Below are 15,033 nucleotides of genomic sequence, written 5' to 3'. Positions count from 1 at the left end.
TTTCCTATAAAAGAAATAATTCATTTACTTTCATCTGCTTCATAGGTTATTGTCAGGATTTTACAGCTAATTGAGCTAAAATATCTCATTTTAATAAGAATTGGAATGAAATGTGCTTTTTTGCAGACCATTAATTAGTTTATTTGTTGCTTATAATAAATCATAGAAAAACAATTAAAAAACAAAGTTCACATTTAAAATAAATTGCTACAATAAAAGAAATATTCCATTGATGTAATTTTTAAGTAAACATTTCCGAAAACAAGTTTTATTTAAATTGATTATAATTAAAGAAAATTGTGAAGATTTTTTTTTTAAAACATTTTAATCTTAATTTCAACGAAATGGGTTCAAAGTTTCAATTTTAATTTCATATTTTGTATTTAATTGTAGATTTTAAAATTAATTGCAATGAAATTAACGTGTTACTGGGTAAAATGTTAGTTTGGAGAATTTTTTTAATTGTTTTGGTTTTATTTTAGTGTTTTTAAAAACTAGTTTTTTTTTTTCGAGATAATTACTCTTGCTGTGAATTTAAGACTTGTTATTTGTTAATGTTATAATAATAATGTTATTTATTCAATTGATGATATCATTGTCATACTTATATTTATTAACTAATTTTATAATAAATTTCACTTAATAAAATTTTGTGTAATCTGTGATGGAAATTTTTCAAGTAAATTATTTATATAATGACGTGATTAAGAATTAACTATAAATAAACTTTATTGTATAACAGTTATATAACATTATAATTTTTTTGATTTAGTAATTGAATAAAAACAATAAAATAATTTGTGACGTAAAAGTCACGATTAACTGTTATACTCGGACAATAAATCTTTAAAGAATAATTTATTTCAATCCATGTATCATTTTTAATTGAACTCACATAACGAATTCATTCAATTATTGAGAATAAAATGTTTTATTCAAAAAGCAAAAATCGTGCTTTCCGTTTCTAATAAATTTTAGCTAGACACTTAATCTAAAACAGTATAGTAATATATTTGAAAGCTTATTAAATATTCAACTGAATTATAGAAACAATTGAAATTGTTAAATTTACTCTTTTACATTTTTTTTAGAAATCTTGAAATTTAAATTAATCGGATAATATATTTTGTTCGAATAATTTTGCTTGTACGTGAACGTAAATTTTATTTTCTAAAAGATTTAATATAGCTCAGGTGAAAAATGCTATAATTACTCTTTTTTTTCGATTATAGCTAAGATATTGCTCAAGTTGTTAATAGAGAGTAAATAAATATGAGAGGAATTTATGGGAACTTCGTTGTCTCGCTTATACTAATTAGATTTTTTTAAGATTTTAATTCTTAAAATATTTCAAAATGTATTTTTCATTTATCATAAATATTCTATAATCAGATTAATTTTATTTACTTCTCATATTTAAATAAAATTTATGACTTTTTAATTCAAGTTGTTTTGAATATCTCGAAAGTCTAAATAATAAACTATTACACTTTTTTTATTCTGTTTAATTTTGTAAAAGGTGCAGTGCTCATTTAACCTCAATATTAAGAGTGTAATTATAAAATAAAAATAAAAAACTTGAGCACTTTATTGTAGATAAATAAAGTATTTCAATTTTTAATACAAAAAATCTGATTTTTTTTTTCTTTAAAAATTCTTGAATAGTTAGATCATTTGTACTTTGTCTCTTTTTTTACATGTCAACAATTACATTTTGCCATTAAGGGCAATGAGGAGCTCTTCATTTTTTTCTTCATTCTACCATGCATTAAATTCATTTTTTAAATTTTTTTTTTTCATTCCCTTGCATCATTTTGCATATAATGTGCTTTCATAAAACATAATAATAGCATCTTAAATATATTTCGGATAAAAAATACAATTTGTGGCACAACAGTAGAAATGTACTTTACATTACAACAATACAACGTCAGAGATGTTATAAGAGGGGGGGGGGGGGGAATTTACGAGTATATATTGTTGTTCTCCTTAATTGTAAAATTCAGGCGAGCTACAAAAGTTCAAAGCATAAAGCGAGAAAAGTATTTATTTGTTTTATGTAAAAAAAAAGAGAGAGAGAAAATAAACTTTTCTAATTCTTTTACAAATAAGTTTTTCAAATAAGTTTTTTTCAAAATGCTTTTCTTTTTGTATCTTTAGTGTTTGATTTAGTTTAACATTTTATACTAATTTTCTAATATGATCGTTTATTTTTAGGTAATTAAAGTAATTTTGGGTTTGTAATGCCATTCAATTGGAGAAAAATGATTGAGAAATCTTGTGTGAGTGTTTAAAATTTTATCCGTATTAGTGTTTCTTCCCGGGTAATTAAGTCACAATATACACAACTAATTTTTACATATGTAACTAAGTCACGAATATCACACAACTAATTTTTGAAATTTAAATTCGAAAATAAATCTGATGTTGACATCGAAATATATTCGAAAGTAATTAATTATCTCCGAGAGTAAAACTGAGCAACGTTAAATTATATTATAAATATTCTCTAATTCAATACATTAGCTATTGTCTATACCCTCCATACTGCATTTGCAAATATGCTGCCAAATGGCTCAGTATAAGTAATCTACTAATCAAGGAATTGAAAAATCCTATTCTTGTAATTTTAACAAGACAAAAATCGACTGCTGCTGAGGTTCATTGACCTGAACTTCTCGGTATGGCGAATTTCACTATGAGACTATCGAATTTGAAAAAAATATCTCGTATCCCGTAATAGTCAGAAATAATTTTATATTCTATTTTTTATAAAAATGGTTTTCTTTCAAAAAATTTAATTCTACAAATGCAGTGAAATTGTGTTTTGCCTTTTTGTTTTGCTTGCTTTTGAAAAAGTTCTGTCGTATCTTGTTATCCTGATTTTCCAGTTTTTACTTTTATTTCTTTTGAATTTTTTTTTTGTATAGCGGTCAACTAAATGTCTTTTTTTCTAGATGAAATGTGACGTGTAGTGTAATTTAAGTGCTTAACTTATTCTTTTTATATAAAAGTTTTTGTTGATTTTGAGTATTTTCACTTGTTTGTTTATAGATTTTTTTTTTATTTGGGGAAAATAGAATGAATTTTCGGGTTTATGGGAGACTATTTTTTGTTTCTCAATATTAGTAATCAACTATATTGTATGGTATGGTATGTGTTATAAGAGAAATGTGTTAATCGTATACAATTTCAGTATGTTTTTTCCCTGTTTTTTTTATATATTTACTACAATTATATGAAAAGGATGCAGAATAATGCAATCGTATATTTAAAAGAGTTTACACTCTATTTGTCTTTCCTATTTTTTTTGTTTGTATACATATATGTAAAATTTAAATGTATTAATTAAAATATTCATTTTATCTCATTTCCGAAAAAAACATGTAGTAATGTACTTTTCATATTTCTTTTTGTAGTAATTTAAAGCAGAGAATTGATCAACTACAATTGAGATTTGATGAGATGTAACTTAATGAGAATTTTTGAATTCAAATTATAAGTTTATGACTCACTCTTTATAAAATTTATTATCGAAACTATTAATAAATTTTCAAGTACATACACAATATGTTAAAAAGTTAATGGTTAAAGATTTATTCAATTAAAATAATTTTCAAAAATATAAAATGTGTAATTAATTGAAAACTTAATATGTTGCAATAAATTCTTATAACGCATGTAATTACAGAATTATAAATATTTAATTTATTTAATTATTAATATATAGGCGAAAAGAGATTTTAATTTCAAGTGATAATCAAATAGCGTTTTAATGAGTTTATAATTTAAGTATCATTTGTATGTAGTGTATAAGAGGGCATGTGTATAAGTGGATAATAATAAAGAGAGCATTTACGTACAAGTACAAATTGATGATTAATTATAATCATGCAATATAATAATCAATCATTAAATTATTCATGTACGAGTAGAGTACATTTGCAATTTATAAATAATTTGCTTGATATTCACAATGGAAATTTCATGATAATATTCACAATGTAAATGAAAATTATTTTTAACAGAAAATGTACACTTTTAAAGGGTTTATGAGTTTTAGTGAAATATATTTCAAATATATTCACTACTTCTTTTAATTTAATCACCAGTTTGGTTCTTAGCACAGTTCTTATTTGTAAGAATATTTTATTGTACATATATACAATAGAATAAAATTTTATTTTCCTTACCCCTTTCCAAGTTATTATACCAAAGTTAATGGGACTTGTAACATACCAAAGCTCATGGAACTTCAATAAACGGTAAAAAATAACAGTAATCGTCTTTTTGTATTATTTAAAGTATAGCCTTATATTCTTAAATCAATTAATTAGCAATTTAATTTAAACTTTACGTTGATAAAACCAAGTCATATTATGCTCTTGAATTATTACTTTGAGATTTCTCCTAAATGTATGCAACTATTAATATTTCATTATTTAGAAGACGTAAATCTAGTTTTTCTCTATAATTAAATTTAAATATAATATAAAATTAAATTCATATGTTCCAGGCTTAAATTGGAAAATGTGCTACTTCTTATGTGCTACATCTGGGTTGGATCGATTGCAATTTTTAATTGAAAATTCATTAATGCGTATTTACTTATTTTTAACGCACTTACTTATTTTTTGTTATATAAGAACATTATATTCATAATCTAGTTACCCTTAAATTGCAATTTGAATATTTTTTCAGTGAAGTTACCATCCCCAGCAGATGTTAATAAAAAACGTTATTTCTAAATAAACTCGATTGAAATTTTTTTTTTCACAACGTTATCGTTTCATTCTCTTTCACCATTAATTATTTAAAATTCATTAAAAAAAAAAGTGAATATAAATTTATGCTCGCAATTCTTCGCAGAATCAAATATCAATTTAAAAATGGAAGGTGAAAAATAAATCGAAATTTGTACTTTATTTATTTTTCTCTTCAAGTATAAATAATAATTACGAGGAAAGAAAAAAATGGAAAAATTTTATTTGTTTTTTGTTTTTTTTTTTTTTTTGATGTTATATCGATTGCATTAAGGAAGATAAAAAAAAATTTATAATACAAATTCAGTCATCTTTAATTAATGAATTCAGGATAATATTAATTTTTGATATGTTGAAGAAATATGCTAAATTTGACATATGCAATATTTCTGATGAAATTATATGTAATGGGTGAGTTTTCAATCGTTTAGTTTTGTCGTTCGTTCAGAGGGAAAACCGAATAATGTGTGATTCACTAGATTCTACGAGATTAGTGTTTGAATAGGTACATATATCTAACGTTACCATTACAAGAAAAAATTTATTTTGATATTGGCAATCTATCGACGGATTCAATTTTGAATTCAATTGACAAATCAAAAACATGACATTAATTGATCTTCGAAAATTCAATTATTATATTATTTAAATGTAATTAATTAAAATTATAAGAGTAGTGTTCGGGCGCCAGTCGCATTTCATAGAAATATATATAAAACCTGCAAACTTAGTCGATTTGATGCTGACAATCACGCACATATTGTCGAAAATAAAAGTATGAAAAATCAAAGAAGACAAAAATCATCCGTTATATTTGTGTGTACAAAAGTATATACATATAACATATGTACATATGCATGTGTTTAATTATTAACAGATATTACATTAAAGTATTAAATTAAATCAGTCATTAACCTGGAAAATGTATAAAAATATAAAATTTCTTTTAAATTATAATATCATTTCAAAAATAAATGTAATTGAAAATAAAAAGGATGTATGTAAGAATAATAAAATGTAATTTAAGTATCAGAATTAACAGCAACATTATATGTAATATATGGTATATATAAAAGAACTTTTCAAGTATATTGAGTTTAATTAATTGAATTTGTATTGTAAGTTTTTGAAATATAAGACTGCATATATGGATTCCAATTATTTCATCAATTTAATTACACATAAAAGAAAATTATTTATTGGTCTATTTTTAACAATTTAATTTATTGCATTACTACACTTAATTGCAAAATATGCATAGTGTTATTTGAGTATTTTTTGCATTCTTTTTTAAATAAATTATTTTTAAAATTTTCTCATGGCTTTTTATAGTACTAAGTGTCAAGTTATTATCTCCTTGTGAATGAAAAATAAACAATATTTAATTTACTCCTATCAGCTAGAAAAAAAATTTTAAATAGTCAGATGTATGTGCTTATTTATATATCAAATATATATAAACATGGCATGTCATTGCACACCTCATATATTTGACACCATCACTCGCTAGTCCCACTTACTGACTATGGTGGAATATATTAAAAAATTGCATACCGTCAGGAGAACAAAAAAAAATCAATAATAATTCATATGGAAACTATCATATGGAATAGCGTATTATGGTTTTCAATATTCTATTTGCCCCTATTGAAAGATACTTATAATGTATGTATAATGTAAAAATGAGAGCGCCAGTTACATTTCATTTATAATACACTATAAAATTGCATAACCTGTGGAGGAAAACCAGTTTCTACTTGCTTAATAATTCAATAATCAAAATAAAGATTGTTTAAATTTTTTTTATTAAACAATTCTAATAGTATTCTGTGTTCAGTTGCTTAAAGTATTTAAATAAATTGTTAACAATAAATTTAAAGAAAATTTACCTAAACCTCCTAAAAGTATGTTGTTTATCATGGTTACTATTACGAGAGTAATACAAACATGATATAAAATGTGTTTATGTTTTAAATAAGAATTTGATCCTTAAAATATTTGTAGGAGCTTTCAATTTTTTATATTTTTTTATTTTATATTTATTTTACGTATTTCTTATTATTGAACTGGCATTATTGAGTTATAGTACTTTTAAGCACTCCTTTTCTAACTAATATACAGTTGAATTTATTAACTATGTATAGATACTTGTACTTACACATAGTACAACTCGGAAGAAAATGCATTAAAATATTGAAAATGAAAAAAAAATATATTTGTGAGAAGAATATAAATTAAGACAAAACTACTTTGGTGCTGATGCCAAAAAAAAACAACAACAAAAAACAGAAATGAAATAAAATAAAAAAAATAAAGGATGAAATCTTGTTTTTATTTATTTTGTATTTATTTTTTTTTATTTTATTATTTTTATTATTGTTGTTATTATCGGTTGCAGTTTTATTTTTTGCTCTGCTTTTTTTTTTGTCCTTCCTCTATAGTCACATAGTAATTTAAAAAAATTCCAGCTACACTCAATGTTCATTTGTAGAAGAGTGTATGTCATATGACAGTCAAATATGTTTGTGTGTCAGTGTGTGTGAAATGCATAAAATTCAATCCGCATTCGCATATTAGTATATATATTTGTGTGAAAATTGAGAATATTTCTTTTGAAAATACCAAATATAAATAAAAGCAAACAAAAAAATAAAATTAAAACCAAACTTTTACTATTGAGATTTATTCGGAATGAATACTTTAAAGTTTTAACAGAATATTTACAAGAATTGTTTATATTTTCATTGTTTTTGTTTTTAGTTGTCTTTTTTGAGTTGAGTTATAAATGAAATTAAGAGGAATAAATAAAATACGGGTTACCATATATTATCGATTCTTTTGTATTAAAAACTAAATTAGTTTAGAATTTTTGTGCGGGTAGTACGTGGTTTTTCCTTCGGATCCTGTAGCTTTGGTGTGACGGTTAGTTGTTGTCCGGAAGCACAGCAAACGGTTATTCTGCACACATGGCAAAGTGCATACAGTGTGTCTCTTCTGCATCATGCCATTAAAACTGAACTAATTGAGTAGGATCCAAGAGCCCCGAACGCTGCTCTAATATTTTCGAAGATAGTCAAGTTACCCTTTTTCTCTGGTTAATTAAGGCTAAGACTGTATAATCAAAAATGATGGATTGCAAAGTTTTTTTTTTAAATTGTTAAATCCGCTGTAGTTATTGATTTCTAAAACAGTGGAACAAACGGAAATTAAATAGCAAAAAGGAATACAATTAAATATGTTAAACAAAAATGACGTCTCTTTTTAGACACGTTCGCCGTGCCCTAGTTGTGAAAAAGTAAACTATATTGAAATATAAAATTATAAAGATCACCGATATTCAATTGAGACCAGTTTAGCTATTAATGGTAAAAAATTACTTAAAAAATTTATTTCTAGAATTCAAATGGGGTAAAATTTTGAAAATTTGATATTTGGATAGCTTAATTTTTAAACTAATTTTCAAGTAGAGAAAAAAAAAATATGCAATTTGTTTGTTTCACATGTTCGAAGAATTCGAAAAACTTTATTTTTTTTTTTCGTTTTTATAAATAAAATTAAATAAAGCGTAATTTTTATTTACTTCAGAATAATTAAATATTAGATACGTTTATTTGTTAAGATAAAAATTTTTATAAGAAATGAAGAGCAAAATTCATTAAACTTTAAATGTAAAGTTTTGTGTGCTATTTTGTAAGTTTTTAAAGTGAAAACAAATTCTGTTGTACTGAAAAAATAAACTTTAATAAATAAATTTTTCTATATGAACTGTGTATGTACACATTTGCTTTAGAAAAAAAATATATGGAGAAATCTTTAGAAAAAATTGGGTAACACTTTGGATATTTAGTGAAATTTTTGAAGTACAGTAATGAACTTTCAATAAGATTATAGAATAGCATAGAAATTATTTTAAATGATTGTCGATATAGTGTGAGTGAAGTATACAATTTCTATATAATTAAAGTGAAAAATAAATCTTATTATTAGGAAATTGAAAATTGAAAGGACTGTATGCAAGGATTATTGTTAATTAGTCCCAATTTAGTCTCAATTCAAAATAAGCAACTTAAATTACCAAGATCATGACAACTACAGTAGAAGGCCTCGATTAAATAATTTTTTTTAAGTCATACAATATTGTACTTTCACCAAGCGTTAATACTGCTAGTTTTAAGCAGTAAATTAACAATATTCCCTTTTCTTCATTGAATATGACAAGAAATCTAAAATTTTTAAATTATCACTATGTACAAACTAAAAATATTACGCATATTTCCAATACATGTTCCCAAAATCTTAAATATCGAAGATTGCCACCAAAATCGATTCAAAATTTGACGCTACGTTCGGCAATTTGCCGAAACTTTGTCGATATTAGATGCAAAAGAGCAAAAAATAAATTAATTGCTTAATAATTTTCTAACTCTTTCCTGAAAATCTTTAATATTTGATTAAAAAAAAAAGTTGAATTAACAATTGAGTTGATTTCCCTCTAAAAAGAGTCATTAGAAATTCTCAACATATGCATAACCCCATTGAGTCCAGGCCTTAGTGTAACACATTAAGCATTATTTTAAATTTAAAATAAAAACAAACTAAGACAAACCCTAAACATCTCTAGGGCACGAGATTTTAAATTCTTTTATTTGTCAAAAAAATATATACCAACCTTTATAGTTAAACTCATACATTTTTAATTATTGTGTATTGAAAGCAAAAAATTAACGCATCTTATTTAACATATACAAGGGAAAATATCACATAAAATATCAGCAATTAATCACACACGTATTATAAATAAATATTAATTTTTTTAAAAATAAAATTAAATATTCCCTAAAGACATGCAAATTTTTTTGTTTTTTTTTTAAACTTAAATTGCTTAATCAAAAAATTTTCCATCATATTTAATTGTAAATAAAATATGACATACGCAGTTTTTATTTTTTTTTTTTTGTAATTTAATTAAAGACTTTTGGACAGAATATCCTTTTTTTTTTTAAGGCTTGTTAAAAATTGAAGGATTAAAAAAATAAATTCATAATTTTCTCTTCTCTCTTTTTTTTTTTGTTGCGTTTTTTTTTTTATAATACACAAGAAACCATTCTGTTTTAATATTCTTTTTTAATTTTACTTTATTTTTTATTTTGCTTTTTGAAAATTTCGCATATCCTTAAGGGATACACTTGATTTTTTTTTTTCTACATTTTATTTTTGTTCTTTTAATAATTCAGATTCAATGTTGTTATTCAATGCAAGAGCAAAAATAAAACAAGAAAAAAGAAATAATTTTACTGAATCACTGAGGTGAAATGCAAAAAGCAGAAGAAGAAAAAGTAAAGGATAAAAAATATTTAAAAAAAGAAAAAGAAATATATAAAATTTTAATTTTAAAATATTCTTTTAATATTCTTTCTCATAAAGTAGTGTGTGTGTGTGTGTTTGAATGTACAAAAATATTTTCTTCAATTGAATTTTTTTTTTTCCATAATAAAACAAACCTTTTCCTCTTATAAATTACTTTGAGTTTTTTCTTTTCTCTTTTATTAATTGCATATATGTTTGTATATATGCATGTGCCTTGAAAAATATATCCTTTTTTTTTTCTCGATAAATTTTGTATATTTATTTATTAATTTTTTATTTTATTGTAATTTTTTATATTGTATTACACTATATATCCTTTTTGTATAACCGGTATATCCCTTTTGACCATATTAATAAGAACAACAAAACATGTGTATTGTGATTTTTTATTTTTTTTTTATTTTTTACTTTTATTATAATTTCAGATAATTGATAATATTTTTCTCTTTATTTTTTTTTTTTCTGTTTTATTTTATTTTAATTTTTCTTTCTCTTATTATTTTTTCTTAATAATTTACTCTCAATTTTAATTCGGATTTATGATAGTATAGAGAGAACAATAATTTTTTATAACACTAACTTTTATAATATGTTAAAACACTGTTGCATATTTTGGAAAATTTTCTCCTTTTTGGTTCAAGAGAAATGTACTAGCTGTACTAACGACAAATTTTACTGTTGTAAATTTTTGGTTATTCACAAAAATCTTATTGTTAAAAATTTTGTTTAATAAAATTTTATTTTATTGCACGTAAAATATAAAATCAATGTAATAAATATAACGGTATATAGGTAAAATATGACTTTTTTTTTGTTTTCCTTTTATTGTGAACAAAATACAACCCAAAAAAGAAATATAACAAAATCGGAACCCAAAAATTATGGATGAATAATAAATTTTTTTTTTGTTTGTTTATTTTTTTCTTATTATTATTTGTTTGCTGCTTTTTCTTAAAATAAAATGAATTTTTTGTTTTCTTAAAAAAGGACTTTAATATTGATTATTTAATTTTATTTATAGGTAGATATTGTTGGTTTTTTTTCATGTAAAATATTATAAATGAGATAAAAATTGTTCTGGTCAGCAAGGAACTGAAAACTAAATTAAATATAAAACAAAGTGCTTATGAAAATTTGAATTCCAATTTTTTTCTTTAAAATTAAATTGTAATTATTCACTGAAATGAAGACTATAATTAATTTTTTATTGCATATTCATTCAAACATTAAATTTTAAGTATTACAATTCTAATTCGTACTTTTACAATAATTTTGTTTAATTAAATAAAAATTATTTACTTCCCATTCAAGGGATTAAAATTAACATTCAAAATAACAGAAAACAGCACTTGTATACAATTTTGCACTAAGCGTAAAATATTTTCCAAAACAAAATTTTTTTTTTAACAATTTTTTAATATTTCCAAAATCTTTTTCGAAATTTCAATTCTCTATTTTGAATAAAACGGTATAGAAAAAAAATGTTGTAATAACAGTAAATTTCCATTCCATTAATTCAAAATTTCCACAAGATTCTATATTTTTATTTTAATAATTTTTTTCTTTTTTTTACTCTACTCAAACTATAACTTGAACATCTTAACAAGATGAAAGTTTTTTAATAACTGAAATGCTTTTCTTATTTAGAAATATTTATTTTTTTTTTCTTTTGTTCTCAAACATCTGAAATTTATTTTGTTCTTATTTTGTATTTTATTATTCTGTAAAATTTAATGTTATTCATACATGTATATTGTACACGTACTCGTATAACAGAAAATTCTCTTGCAAATATTTTGTTCGAGCAATATTTACTCCAATATTAATTAGTGTTGGATTTTGTTGATTTTAAATATATGTTGTTATTTTATTATACATTGTATTAAGCAAATAGATTTTAAATGTAATCATACATGTATACGTATTATACAAATTGTATAAAGCTGAATGGGTATGGTATGTATGTATTGAGAATATAGAGTAAAAATATTGAAATATCAAGAGATTTAATTTTATTAACAGATTAACTTTTTATGTATGATTGTTTTCTCATACTTGACCGTATATTTTTATTTTTAGATTATTATTATTATTGTTAATTATTGTGTCTATATATAGGCATATAATAAAATAATAATAAAACATATAATATATTTAAATATATTGTTTAAAATATATTGTTTCGTGTCTTGTTTTTCAACAAGTTACAAATTTATTTTTAATTTCCTAAATAATTTCGTTTTTCATTTTGTTGTTACTTACAATTTTGCCGTAAATAAATTTTTTTGTTATAATCTACTGTAATTTTTTTAATTTATTGTGGTGAAATTTCGCATTCACATTTTGTTGCTGTTTAACATTAACACTCTTATATTAACAAGTAAGATATTGAATAAAATAATTACATACAATAGAGTGGTACATTCGGTATGATAAGAGAAGGAGTTATGTATTTTGTTATTTAAAAGCACAACACCTTATTTAACACTTTAAAGAATCGTTTCCCTTAAAATGTTTTAATATACTATAAGTATATTGTACAATATACAATTGACTATGATAATTAAGTAAGTTTTATTAAAGTTATCAAAGAATAAAGAATAAAATAAACAAATTGTTTCTTATTCAATTTCACTGCTACTATAGCCAAAAGTACCTTCATATATATATATATATATATTTTTATTAATAATACTAATTAATGACTCAATTTTTGAATTATTTATTAAAAATTCAATTCTTATATTTTTATTAGTATACGATCTACAATAATTGTAATCGAATTTATTTAACAATAATAAAAGTAATTTCAAATATGAAAGACTCTTTCACTTTACGAGTATTTACTATATTTTAACATTTATGTAATTTGTATAACATGCTGAAAAATTTCTCAATTTATTAAGAGAAAACGTTTTGAGTACTATTATGTATTTTTTGTCATTTACATTTACACTGTTATTTTTCAGTTTCAATTTATAATTTTATTCTCTCTGTTTTCTCTGTTTAATACTGTATGAGAAATTTTCTAATATAATAACAAAAAAAAAACATCTGCATACCGGCAGCATATTTTGCCAAATAAGTATTATTATACTATATTAGAAGATTGACTGATAAAAATGTAAACAGAGAAAGTTAAATAATACTGTGAGAAATATTATGATGGGAAATGAAAAGTGCGTAACAGTTATGTTTTAAAGAAAATTATTTGAGAAAATTTCTCTAGCTAGTTGCAATGCAAGTAAAACAAGTAAAATTGTTAAAGAGAAATTCAGAATGAATTCTGTTTATAAATCTGTACCTCTCATTACTTTGAATACATTTTATGCAGTTTGAGAAAATTTCCGGTTCTTGTTTTCATTCATTGAATGTTTTCATATACAGAATTTGGGGTAATTTAGTAATGTGAGATTTTTTCTAGATATAGAAAGGATTTAAAATTAAATTTAAAAAAGATTTATTTTGCGTCTATGAATAAGTTGAAATCTGTTTTACTTGCATATATACATATTATATTTGAATTCTTCTACGTGATTATATATTATAATAGCTAATATATTGCGAGTAAAATTTAGCAAATTCAGATGATTGAGTAAAATTTGGGAAAAATATAAATTTATACATACGTTATTTTTTACATATTATGCCTATATATGTACGTACATATTATATGTATAGACAGACTAATAAATGAGCCTGACATTTATTTTTTTATAAAATTTATTTTGATCGAAAATAACACTTAAAAAGTGATGATTTTCAAAAAAATGGAATTGAAATCATGCACGTTAATTTAGAGTGAGAGTTTTTATAATATTAATTTCACATATAAAAAACAATGCAATTACATATACTGTCACACATTATTTTAATATAAATTAAAGTTTTTAAATATTTTGCGTTCTAGACAGACGTAATTTAATTCTGAATGTTTTTTTTTTATGTGTTTTGCTTTCCAGACATATTAAAGTTATTAGTGGACTTAATATGGTATTTGCATTAAAAATTCAAAGTAATCTAATAATTGAGAAAATTAATAAATTTAATGCACAACGAATTAGCCATACTTAAAATTCGAAAATGATCCTTTGGTTTAGTAGCACAATTAAAATTTGGAGGGTAATTATGTGTTTTTAACGCAATTGATGTACCCTTTAAAGGGTCGAGGGAAATCTGTTGAGAACTGAGTCTATTTGAGAGTAAAATTGATAAACCAATAAACAAAACGAATTTAATGAACTCCAAAAAAGGTTTTGTTAGGCTAATATGCAGATAATATATTATATTTTTAATCTGAGGGTTAAAAAAGAGTAATTTTTTTTAAATGCAGCAACATTTTTAGTTTTTTGACTTTGCAATTGTCTTCTGATAGTTGATAGTTTTAAAATTTTTGTTTTAAGTACTATTTTTGAATTTGAGTATGAATGCCATAATTCTTTAAAAATTTTCGAAACAATATCACAAAGAATATAAGAGTTTTAGTATTTTTTAAGTGTAAACACAACAGCAGACGAATCACACCATAATCACCAGAAAGTGTAAATGTAAACCATAATCACAAGACGAATTACACATGCTGAAATTATTTTTTTCAAAATTATTTGCTCGAATTTAAAAAAAATTATAAAAACCTTTAAAGTCATTGTAATTATATTGGGACTTCAAAAATATTTTTTCTTTTCAAAGGATATAAGATTTACCCAGACATTTACATTTATACAAGTATGTATACTGTAGATGATAACGTGTAAAAATATCAATGCTAATTGTATAAAAAATGTGTGTGTGGACTTGTTTTTTATTAAAAATGTTCAAGAAATGTGAAGTATAAGGCATTGCATTATATTTTTTTTTTTGAAAATCTTTAAGATCAAAAGAAATATTTTAATATTTAAATATA

At 22.8% G+C, this 15,033-nt stretch overlaps 1 protein-coding gene across 2 annotated transcripts in view; it reads right to left on the bottom strand.

Annotated features, from left to right (window-relative positions):
- The window catches only part of LOC129606866 (uncharacterized), a 56,286-nt gene extending 44,881 nt beyond the window's left edge, over positions 1 to 11,405 (bottom strand). Inside the window, exon 1 of one of the 2 annotated variants that reach the window (XM_055517476.1) lies at positions 10,265 to 11,405. The gene's annotated coding sequence lies outside the window, so the exon portion shown is untranslated. The remainder of the gene's footprint in view (positions 1 to 10,264) is intronic. The other variant, XM_055517474.1, reaches the window with a different exon arrangement.
- Positions 11,406 to 15,033: the final 3,628 nt, after the last annotated feature.

This window comes from Condylostylus longicornis, unplaced genomic scaffold (assembly GCF_029603195.1).
Source record: "Condylostylus longicornis isolate FDR11 unplaced genomic scaffold, ASM2960319v2 ptg000022l, whole genome shotgun sequence".
Lineage (NCBI taxonomy): Eukaryota > Metazoa > Arthropoda > Insecta > Diptera > Dolichopodidae > Condylostylus > Condylostylus longicornis.
Note: the sequence above shows the minus strand (reverse complement) of the source record. Positions and strands in the feature narration are given on the sequence as shown.